Raw genomic sequence first — 13,048 nt, forward strand, 5'->3', positions numbered from 1 at the left:
GTATGGTGTAACGGTCATTGTTACTATTAAAGTCTGTCATCATAAGAAATTAAATGCGATTTTGAATTTTATTTTAGGGTCAATGAATCTAGATGCAGGGTCTTTTCGGTCAGTTAACATATTCTTCAATGAATATGTTAGGTCACATTATAAACTTTGTCTTAAAAAGGAGATTCATTTAGGCAACATAACCAGGTAATTTATTTGTTATTTTATTTTACCTAAAATATTAATCCTTCTAGTGTAGCATATGTATGTTATGATTTGTTCTTGCTTACAACACGTGTTATGATTGGATATATATCTATAATTATTATTATATTTGTGAATAATCTCAAACTTAATTTTACAAGATATTCTCATCCATTTAAATCATTAAAATATACGTGTGGCATTATCAGATATTAATTTTCTAACGTAAATATGAAGATTTAAATAATGAATGATTTTAGATATTGCAAGTCTCACGAGAAAAATGTGTTATATAGAAATGCCGACTATGAAAGTTCCCTACCAATTCGCCGTGGAGTATGAGAGACAGTTTGATGACATCTAATGGTAAGTAGTGATTCATGATGAGGGTTTAGTGTGGAGCTCATAGTAGGATTGTATTGTTTCTTCCAAGACTTATCGTGTCACATCATTGAAATGTTTCATAGTCGGCATCATTGAAATGTTTTGTAAGATTGCTTTTACATATGACCCTAATTCCTTAGACTAGGGGGTGTCACTTCTCTTTAGGGTGCTCAACTGTACTCGAATATCATTTCAGTATCGAGACAAATTTAACTATTGTTCTTAATATGTACATTTCCTTTTATTTGGGGTCGCTGATTTATTTGCTTCACCCAATATATAAAGGATATTTCACTTTCCTAGCCATATTTCCACTCTTAGCGCAAATTGTAATCATTTTCTTCTTCTTGTTCTTCGAACTTCGATTGCTTTTCCTTGAGCTTCGATGACTCGTGTTCTATATATCTTTCTTTTCATCTCTAGGTCCTATATTTTCTATGCATTTTATCGATTCATCGCGTTCCTATGACTTTTATTTTCTTTAATTGTTTCCTCAAGGTTGAACTTTTTCAAGTACCCTTTCTCTCTCTCCTTACTGGTTGTTGTTTTCCCTTCCTTGCTTTGGTCATGACTAATGTAGGAGACGACCCTGCAAATGATCTAGAAATTTCCAGTGATGTGAGTGATGATTCATCTCGCACTGAAATAGTAAACCCAGAAATACCAAATTTCGTCCCTTTAGCAATTAGTCGACCAATTGCAAACCCTGTTGTTCTTAGTGACAATTCTGGCTCTCATGATTTTTTTATCAAAAATGACAGTGAACCTTCGAGTTCCCATCCTAGTGAAAATATGAATGGTTCTGTTGGCCCTTCATTAGGGATACTAACAATGGCCTTTATTCTCTTGATCTTGTTGAAACCCACCAGGATGAACTAGGAACTCATCTCTCCATTAATTTTTTAAGTTTTAAACGGACGAGAGTCTGGTGTTAAGGAGGTTAGGGATCACCTCATCTTCTGAACCATTCCCTTATTCATGACAAGCATTATCTCTTTCATGAAAGTTGGGAATACAAGGTTCAAAAGGAGCGTTAAGGTATCTTCATGCATACTGATATTTCTTAATAACACTAGGTTAAGGTGGAGTCATTAGGAACAATCTCCTTCTTCAACAACACTTAGAAATAGGAAGATTCTTATAGATATATGGGATTGTCCTTTTATTGGTCTATTTCCTATGTCGATTTCAGAAAAAGGGTATGTAATTCCTTTGGATGGTGCTTTATACCCTTCTTCAAATGCTTTTTTCCAAGCTGGGATTCAAGTTTCCCTTCACTATCTTCGAGGAGGGTATGTTGAACCACTTGAGAATTTCCCCTCCTAACTTGTTACCTCATATTTTCGACACAGGTAATAAAGATGAGAATTCATGACCAAGTTTGGCTGACAGGGATTTAAGGTTTCACCTATCGTCAAAATGGTCATTTTCGACCAGAAGATCACTTAATTATTTGATAAGCATATCCTATCAAAGTAGGTTGGGAAAGATAGTCAAGAGGTCCATTGAAGACCCTAGCCGAGTTAAAAGACTTAGTAAAATTTGGGGAGTTTTTCCAATTAACGTGACTATGATGTTTTTATTGAAGAGAGTATGGATAAGATCATACTTATTCAAGAACACGTGGAAACCTGTCAAAGACGAAAGATGCATGAAGACAAAGATGTGTCAAGTTTTACTAAGTTGGTCGTTGTAGACGATTGTATTAGGACTAGTATATAAGCAATGTTTGTTTGTAGATTTAGAGGTCCATAATTTTATGCATTACACACTCAAAGTACCCAACTGTGAAAGTGAGAAACGATTTTTTGATGTATGTATTTGCGTTCTATTTATAAAGTTAATTTTTCCTCGAACTTTTTCTTTTTACCCATTCACTTTACTGCACTATTTTTGTTATTCAATGTTTTTTACGTTAATTGTCAAAATATTTCAAAACATACAATTTTTGCACAAATCTGTCTCAGGATATTTTCGAGTTTAATCCCTTAAGTAAAATCAAACTTGTCTTTGTTTATCAAATTTCACGGTAAACAAGTTGTCACATGATCACACTGAAAAACACCGCATATTTGACTCGATTACACATGTTTATTAGGTCTTTATTATCATTTTGCTTGTGTTATGCTCTCTTTTATGTTGTTTTTAGGTATTTAGCTCTTTCAAGACCTTTTTAGTAGAAACGAAGCAAAAAGACAAAAAAATTAGGGTTTTCGGCAAATATTGTACTCATGGCGTTCTGCATGGCGGCCGCTATAGGAGAAGCCATGACACATCAGCCCTCAACCAGGAGGAAACTGCCACGATCCCATGAATTTCCCCATTTACTCACATGGCGGGCGCCATGGAGGGGTGGCGGGCGCTACCTTTGAATTCCACATTCCCACTAAAGAGAAGTTGAAGGGCATCCTGGTTTTTGCATGTTGTTAAGTTCCTCTATAAATAGGTCGTTCTAGTTCATTTCCAAATCATCCAACTTAGTTTACAACACTAAGACTATAATATCATCTGTAAAAGCGATAATTCATCACATCGAGGGGTTATCGCACCTTAGTGTAATTAAGTTGGAGCACTTTGATTTTGCTGTCGTCTTTATTTTAAAAGTCAAAGGTTTATTTACTTCCTTGTACCAGATTTAAAGCCTCCGTTTGGAGCAGGTTCTAATTTAATCGCTTTTTTATTTTACTTGTCATGCTTTACTTTATTTAATTACTTGCCATGCTTTACTTTATTTAATTCCTTGCCAAGCCTTACTTTATTTAATTTCTTGTCATGCTTTACTTTATTTAATTTCCTGCCATTGTCTTTACTTTATTTAATTTTCTCGCCATTATCTTTATTGATCGTTTTAATTGTTTTACACGCTTTACTTGTTCTTCACGCCTTACATTCTAAACTTATTTTCAACATGTTCAATATCATTGTATTTGTTTGTATTACCATGTCTGGCTAAATCTTTCAAAGGTTAGAATGTAAGGATCGCGGTTAAAGAGATGTTTCACATATTGCATCTGTAGAAATGTTTTAGGGGTTGTTTTGATTTTTAATTCGAGTTTTCTGAAACAAACTTGGTTAGTTTTAACTACTCAAGGAGTGCGAAAGCACCCTGGCTTAGTTAACTAGGAATTTTTATCACTTTAAGGAAAAACGATTTTTGAAACTGTTTTTGGACGTGTTGATAGATTTAAAATCAGGAAACTCCTTGGGTAAACTTTCTGAATCAAAATCACTTTTCAACTAAGTTTACGAGTCTTATTTCTTAAAAATAGGTTTACTACTTTAGCGTTCTGCGCACCTTTTATAAGTGACAATAAAAGGCCTTAATTTAAGGGTAAACTCGATTCTGAATACGCGAAAACGTTAGTTCCTGTTAAATGGATTCTTTTCAAGAGTAGAAAATATTTCCCCATAAGTAGTTCTATTTAGACAATGGAAGCATCGTTTAACTGACGTGAAATACATTCAAGCCTATCTTTATCAGCACACCCGGTGGGACGTTTTTTTGTGCGAAATTTGTGTTTTTCTTTCTTTACTCATTCATACATTTGTCTAAGCAAAGTTCTTCATTGATTAAACTTTTCAATGTCTTGTATGTATGAGATTGAGAAGTGGTAAAATAAGCTATAAAAAAGTTCTTATTCCAACTAGAAGATACGTTAGAATGGAAAATCCCCGAAATACGAGTACTAATGAAGAACGAACATCTGATTCTACGACCGGAGGCACGGTCTCTGCACCTTCGACTGGAGAAAATGCCTCCATAACAAGTACGATGAACACGCGTTCAATTGTGCAAGATGGGGTAATAATTCCCCTATCAATAGTGTTGAGTATCCCCACAATACCAGGGGTTACACAATCTATGACAAGTGACTTTAGAATGTATGTCCCAAGTCTAACATTGTTTATGTTTACTCAAGATCAACCTTATGGTATGCCAACAACGATGATGGAGAGTTTGAAATCGAATATGATAATCAAGAGCAACCTTATGTTAATCCTCATATGGCATCAGGGTCTACTATAAGCAATCCCAATCGAAATTTGTAGTCACACCTAAGAACAGGGTTCGCCCCTCCAGTGATGCTACGAATAACCACAAATTCTATGATGGTTATGAGACCACAAAAGAACGAGAGTAACCATGAAATGGTTAACATGTTCAACCTATAAATAGGTATTATGTTTAACCCTTTGATTCAGAATATGATTCATAGTTATCAGCAGTTAACGACTCAAATGTCTCGAATCGCTGATTTCTTTGGTGCTCTTCAGGGTCAAATTCAACCCTAGATGGTGAGGCCAAATCAGAATGTAGGAATAATCAAAGAGGAAAACATAGTGAACCAAGGTTAGCAATTTTTTCCTCAATTTGTAGAACAATAGATACATGTGGGTGTCGAACAAGGGAATCCACCTGTTTTATTGGTTAATAGAAAAAAGTATGCTGACCAAATAGTCCATCAAGAAAATCTGGCAGGATAAAATAACCTTGCAGCCATGGTTGAAAAAATCATGGCCCATAATGTTTTTAACATAGGCCTACATAGGCCCAATTATACTTCCCATATGTCGGAATATGTACTATATACAGAACTCCCAAGGGGTTGGTGTAGCGGTGTATTCGTCGCTATATGATTTATTGGTTAAACCATAAGCAAAGCATACAATGAATTTCGAGTCGCCACCGCACTTTTATTTATCCTAAGGACTGGTTAAAAAGCGAACAAAAACCTAAGAAGTTTTACACGTAGAAAACTAATGAAAAAGATCAGAGAATCTGGGTAAGGGGTAAATTACGCAATGGGAAGGTGTTAGGCACCCATCACGTCCTAGGTACTCCTAGGGAGCCCTTTTCACACTTGTTGTATAAAAATGTTTATTTGTTTTGACATATTGTGCAAACATGAGTGGGATGATGAGAAAAGAATATACAAGTTAATTATTTTTGTGTTCGAACGGATGAACCCGTTGCCTACGTACCTTCCATCAAAGGTAAGGATCAAAACGCCGTAGTTCGGCTAAAAGATTTCCAAAACATTTGTGAGTTCATTTTAAAACAATAGCACTAAGGTTTTACGTTATCCACGGGAGAAAACTCAACCTTATGAAACAACACGTCCACCATGTGAGAACAGCTTCCACTCGCTAGTGAGGGGTTAACCCTATAATAAGCGAGGAAGACTTACAATTCAATCAACTAAGGACAAATAGGTGAGGTTAACATCAACCAACTAGGATAAATCAAACCTACGGCTAATGCATGAAAACTTAGCAAGCATGGACAAAGCCACAAAACAATTGAGTGAGTTGGATTAATGGATTATGATTATTCACAAAAGGGATGGTCAAAGTATGGTTAAATTGATTCAAATAAGTGTTATGAAAAGAATTTTGAAAAGTCATGGACTTAGGGTCTGATCGCGACTTTATGAGTCGAAATTGGGGTACAAACTGCAAGTGCACAGTTCTATCGCGTAGTTTTAAAAGATATCGATCCCACAGGGACTTATGAATCGATATACCGTTATCTAAGGTTACTTCGTAAAGCTAAGGTGAATAATGGTTGATTGTTTCGGGGCGAAGCTAAAAACTAAACTAAGATCTAGATTAAATATTAATAAAGCGGATATCGGTATGTAGTTCGTCGTAATTAGGGAATCAATTCTTTGTCGGTTTCTTGGTTTTTAAAATAAATCGTTTCAGTTAACTTTATTGATTAAAGGTTTTATCTCAAACTCTCGCTCTGTTGAATAAACCATGATTTTATGTTAATGTAGCTGTCACTTATAATTAAGTCAAAAACCACTTTTTGAAAGCAATAAAGTTGCAGAAACTCTTTTTAAGAAAACACTGACCGTTTTAAACACCCTTATCTCAAACTCTCGCTCTGTTGACTTAGGTTATACAATTAAACCCGAATGCTTAACTCTCGTCCTCGCATTCAATCTTTAAAAATACTTTTTGGAAAAGGTCAGAATTTAATTAACTCTAAAACTTGCTCTCGCCCTGATCTAGAATTAATGCCTAATTTACACTGTCCAGTTAAAACCTCAAACTCTCGCTCTGTTGATTTTAACTTCTTTATGTCTTTTACTTTTGTAAAAAAAATTTGTTATTAAACCTGTAAATTGAGACCGTAAAAAGATTGATTTTAATTTTAAATTTAATTAGACCGACTAGGTCTTGATCCCTTATTTCGCTTACTTTACATACCGATATCTAGGCGAATTAGCCAGACATACTAAACAAACAAAAATATATATCATGCATAAACAGACTCATCCCAGGCAGATAATATAAATAAGTAATAAAATAAAGCATTAAATAATAATTTAAGAACCTGAATGCGTTAAACAATAGTCTTGAACACTCCACCACAAGCCGGTAGGATTTGTTCTTGGATTCTTCAATTAAACAACAAATTAAAACGAAGGAAATAAAAACTAGATTCTAACGTAAGGTTAGATCCGGTAAAAGTTGCACAATAGTTTCCGGTGTAGAAACTATTGTGCAAAAAGAATTAATTAAATGCTAGAAAGGAAAATAGAATTGCAAAAAGGTAAAACAATAAAAATTCTGCAAAGTAATACTATAAAAATATGAGCCTAAACTGCTGGAAGAAAAAAATGCGAAAACGGCAAAAGGCGTGGAAAATCTCCGAACCCCGAGCTTTCCCAATTAGCTGCTATTTATACTGCTACTTGTGTAACTGCTTTCCAAGGGTTTCCGTATACACGATCTTTTCGTTCCGAGGGTCAAGAGTGGAAATAGCTTTCAACGTGGTCAGTTGCGTTCCTAGTGCCAAAAATATAGGGGAATGGTGTGACGTCCGTCACACCATGTGTGACGCTCGTCACAGGAGTGTGCTTAGTGTGACGCTCGTCACAACCTTTGTGACGCTCGTCACAGGAGTGTGCTTAGTGTGACGCTCGTCACAACCTTTGTGACGCCCGTCACAGACACAACTTGCGCTTTCTTTGGGCTGGGCTTGGTCTTTGTTATTTGTTTCCTTTTTATTCCTTTTTACACCTCCTTTTCTTCCCTTTTTCACTTTTGCTTCAAAATGGATACCTGACATAAATAGAAAGGAAATACCGCATAATATCTGATAAAATGAGATAAATTAAAGTAAATGATAATATAATCTAATTGAATTAAGTCCTAAAATGTGATATAATTTCATGTTATCAAACTCCCCCATACTTAGATCTTTGCTTGTCCTCAAGCAAAATTCAGTATAGAACTCGTATTAGAAATTTAGCCAGATGAAATTTCAAAACACACATCAATTCGTAATAGGTTGCAAGTGGATTTTGTTTAGAAGCAACTTGAGTTAAATCTCGATATCAACAACTACCGTCACAACCTAGACAACCCCACCTTATGCAAATCAGTTCAAGTACACTATGATAGCTATCCTAGTTCCTTTACTCTTATTTCACCCGTTTTCATTCTAGCGAAATCACATTAAGCCCTTTATCTTTTCGCGCACATAGTGGAGTAACCGGTTAGTGATTATGATTCCCTTTTAGCTGGAAGTTCTGGTACATAAATCGGATAACTTCGTTATTCAGCCCATTGCAAATTGCGGGGGATCGAACCGTAGTCCGCCCTACCAAGTTCAGTACCAGATACCTGCTGAACCAACTCATAATGGATCTTTCATATTATGCTTTTGTATGATCTGCAACCTTTAGATTAAATGATCTGGTAAGGATCACCTAACTTAATTAGTGCATTTCCTGATATATATTTTTTTATGTTACTTTGGGAAACATTCACTTATATTCATCGGCTCTCCACGTAGTTTGCTATTAAGATGGTGCTGACTTCTCGTATAAACTACTTGGGGTTACTATAAAACTAAAACTTCAGGGGATTGGTATAATAGGTACTTATCCTGATCTAACGTGTTGGGTTCGTTTAGAGTGTTTGGCGGTAGTAGTCTTTGTCTTGATTCGACTCAAGATCGATAGGAAATTTTTTTCACACTCGGGACTTAACTTAAGATAATAGATTTTTTTTTTTAAAGTAATAATAAATAAATAATAATTAAAATAGCAATGAAAGGAAAGGTACATACTTGAAGAAATGGAAATAGAAAGAACATGGTTTCCCCCCCATACTTAAACTAAACATTGTCCCCAATGTTTTAAGGAAATGAAATACAATATGGAAAGGAAAGAGAAACTACAACTAAGGTTGTCTTCCGCCTCTGGTTCTTGGACCTGGTGATCTCTGACGTAAGTCTAAGTCGTCGAACCTGCTGAACAACTCAGTAAACCGCTGGTCGGTTATGGCATTCCTAGCATCCTGTTGTTGTTGCATTTGATGCATTATCTGCATCATCTCGACATTCTGTGCCTGCATACCCTCAATAGCATCTATGATATCGTCGTTGGTTGCAGGCCTTCTTCATCGACGACGTTGGGAGGATGGGCCAGTTGCATTGCCGGAAGGGTTGAGCTGGACTGACTGTTGTGTAGGCGGATGATCACCTTGCTCCATTGCTTCAAACTCGTCTGTGTGCGGGTTTGTTTGTGAAGGCTCGGTGGCTTCGGGAGCGTTTAGATCATAGAGGTGGCGGTCGGGGTTTGTGACATCAGTTAGGGCGATATTTGGTAGAACAACGCTTGGGACTGCCTGGTTGTTCACCATAAGATAATATCCTCCGCCTACTCTGTTCTTAATCAAGCGGCTGGATCGACAGTAGCTGATATCCATAGATAGGGGAGGTAGAGATTCTAAAGTTTGGAGTTTATCCCCTAGGTTTAGGCCAAGTGCTATGGTGGTGATTAATCCACCAATTATAAAAGGTTGCCGGCCTCTAGCACATAAGGTGCGGATATGATGAAATAGAAAGGAGGCGGCGTTTACCTGAGTATCTGGTTCGAAGACGCACTGGAGGAAGAATAGCTCCTTTGAGTTGACCTTGCTGTTGTTTGGTCTTCCAAAAACTGTGTTTTGCAAGATGCGGATAAAGTACCGGATAGTGGGGTTATGTATATGGGAGAGAAGGAGCTCTTCCCAGTTGTAGGTATCTATACCGGAAATTTTCTTAAAAAGGCCGAAAACGTCAACTGTGTTCCAGTTTGAGTTTGGAGGGATTCTGGGGTGTAGCAGACCTTCTATGGGGAATTGTAGCATGGTACTCAATTGGTTTTGGGTTAAGGAGTACTCGGTGTTAAACATACGGAAGGTTGCGGTACCGGTTAAAAATTCGTCTTCACCGGCGGGAGTGGTGTAGTCGTATGAACTTAAGAATTCTAAGGTTAGGGATGGGTAGGTGGGTTGATTATGAGTGCAAAGGAAGGTTAAGTTGGCTTGACGGAGCATCCATTCGATACCTTGGAGTAATCCTAATTGTTGTAAACAAGTTAAATCGGGGTACCTGGTGGAAACGACGCCTCGCTGTTAGAAACGCTCGAATTGCTCCCTTTGATAATTTTCATCTTCGGATCGGAAGATGATATTTCCAAAATTCTGATTTCCCGCCATTGTGATGAATGAATTTTGAAGGGGTGATTTGGAAAGAAAAGAAATGTATTTGGTAGGAGAGAATGGTTTGTGGTGAATGAAGGAAGGTTTGGAGGGGTATTTATAGAAGAAGAATTTGGAAGTTGGAAAGAAAAAGTGGTTGAAAAGTAATTAAGTGTGGTTGAATGGAAATTAATGGGGAAGGTAAAAAGTAAAAAGGTGTAGCGTTCGTCTCCAACGGCTCCTTAACGTTCACTAGTCTGAAGGGCGTTACGCTCGTCACAGGGGTGTGACGTTCGTAACAGGCACTTAGCGTGCCGTCCGTTATGGATTGTGTGACGCTCGTCACACATTCCATTTTGGCAAGGTTTCAGTAGCGTTTCATAGAATCACTTTGGTAAAGGATTTTATTTTTGTTATTTATTTTGTTTTGTTTTGCTTATGATTGGTTTATTCTGTAATTTAATTTATCGTGCACGCTTAATCTGCTTTGCATAATAATAAGTCGTAGGTAGCAACAGTAGAGCATAATAGCTATTGCATAATAAAATTAAATAAACAGCTTCAATAAAATGATCATAACGTAATACAGGAAAGGAAAACAATGAAATGAAAGAGAAATAAATGTGAACATGAATTCAAATAACATTAATGCATGATCTAACTTAAAACTAAATAACTTAGAAAAATAACTAAATTCTATCCCTCTGTACGATCTCTGGCCGGAGGAGCAAAAGAGTTAACACGATGTATCAACTCGTGAAACTGATCTGTCATACTGCTCATGTATCCTAGAACTTCGTGTCTCATGTTAGTAAATTCTCCTCTAAGGGCGTCTTGTTCTGACATCAAAGCTTCAATGGCGGTGTGATAATCAGTTCCGGGCATATGATGCCGGAGGTCGGGTATGGCTGATTCTTCGGTCTGAACAGGCTGAGGAGGAGGGTCAATATCATAATAGCCGGATGGTGTCTGAGGGTCAGATTCAGCATGAGGGATCTGGTCATCATAAGTCTCATAGTCATCACAAATCTCATAGTCCTGGATGGATTCAGTGGATCTAGCAGGAGTGGGAGTTTCGTTCAGGTTGTAGAGCCAGTTACTGCGGTTATGAATGCTAGTCCTAGGATCGGGCATGGTGAATAGGCAAAGAACCTGGTTATCAATAATAAGCTCAAACTCGTCAGACCCTAGGTTTGCTATAAACATAGTGTTGAAGAGGAAGGGTATACTCATAGTAGTAATGCCAGAAAAAGGGCTTAGGTCGAGCATAGGCTGACGTAATCCAATAGCATTACCTATCATAGTTATCAAACCGCCTATTCTAATGGGTGCTCGCTCATCCTGGATAAGGTGGTCCAAATTAGCTAACATAAAAGTGGCACCGTTTACTGGACGGTTCTGGGAAGAACAAAATATGATGAAGAGTTCATCACGTGAAACTGAAGTACTATTTGGCTTCTTCCCAAATAAAGTGTGGGTCAGGATCTTATGGAAATAGCGAAAGGCCGGGTTGTGTATGTTTCCAGAGAGAAACTCATGTTCTTTAGGCTCATCATTTCCAGTCAGCTTACCCCAAAAGTGTTCAAGTTCTCTATGTTCAAAAAGTTCTTCCTGGCTTACTGTGAATGTGTCAAAGGAGGTAGGAAAACCCAAAAGATTGGTAAAGTCTCTAATATTAAATTGGTACTCCATATTGAACATTCTGAACTGGATAAAACCTCTGCTAATTCCTTTTCCATGGCTGGGTAGATAGATTAATGAGCTAAGGAATTCTAGTGTGAGTCTCCGGTAGGTGGTGAAAAGTCTCAGGATAGGGGATGTCTCCCATCCTATCTGGTTCAGCAAATACAGGACACTTTGTCTAAGTCCAAGGGCAGTCATAGCCCAATCATCAGCATATAAACTAGGTAGCATCTCTCTAGTGGCTAGTTCTTCAAACTTTTGTTTCTGAGCCATTCCTCTGAATTTGATACCCATACGATCAAAATGTCCCATCTGGTTAGTGTTAGCTAGAGAAAAGAAAACATGAGTTTTAGTCAGGATTTGGCCAAATGCCGAAAGAAGAAAAAATTATTATATATTTTTTTTTTCTTTTGAATTAAAATAAATCAGGAATTAATACTAAACAGAAATTAAAAGAATAATTGAGGAAAAAAAAATAGGAAAATGATAATAATAGAATAAGAAAATAATTGTGGGTTGTCTCCCACTAAGCGCTTTGTTTAAATGTCGCAAGCTCGACAAAGAAACTGTTAAGTATAATCTATAGGTCCTGGGGGCATTTCGTCTAAGTGTAGGATTTGCGAATCTCCATTGGTTTCCGCATAATGATAGTGTTTTAGACGTTGCCCGTTTACGGTAAACGGTTCTGTGGATTTGCCTTTAATTTCTATTGCTCCACTAGGGAAGATGTTAGTGATATGAAAAGGTCCTGACCATCTGGATCGTAGTTTTCCCGGGAATAACTTTAGTCTAGAGTTAAATAAAAGGACGGCGTCGCCTTGCTTGAAGATTTTCCTTGATATACGCTTGTCATGCCATTGTTTTGTTCTTTCTTTATAGATTCTGGCATTTTCATAGGCGTCTCTTCTGAGTTCTTCTAATTCGTTTATGTCAAGGATTCTCTTTTCACCGGCGGCTTTATAGTTTAGATTCAGATTTCTAATAGCCCAATAGGCTTTATGTTCTAATTCTACCGGGAGGTGACAGGATTTTCCATAAATGAGCTTAAATGGGGTCGTCCCTATGGGGGTTTTATAAGCAGTTCGGTATGCCCACAAAGCTTCTGGTAATTTCAATGACCAATCTTTCCTTGAAGTGGCGACCGTTTTTTCTAGTATTTGCTTGATTTCTCTGTTAGATACTTCCACTTGTCCACTGGTCTGAGGGTGGTAAGGTGTCGCTATCCTATGTCTCACTCCATATTTAAATAATAATTTTTCGAGTACCTTGGATATAAAGTGCGATCCACCATCACTGACTACTATTC

Source organism: Lathyrus oleraceus, chromosome 4 (genome assembly GCF_024323335.1).
Source record: "Lathyrus oleraceus cultivar Zhongwan6 chromosome 4, CAAS_Psat_ZW6_1.0, whole genome shotgun sequence".
NCBI classification, from domain to species: domain Eukaryota; kingdom Viridiplantae; phylum Streptophyta; class Magnoliopsida; order Fabales; family Fabaceae; genus Lathyrus; species Lathyrus oleraceus.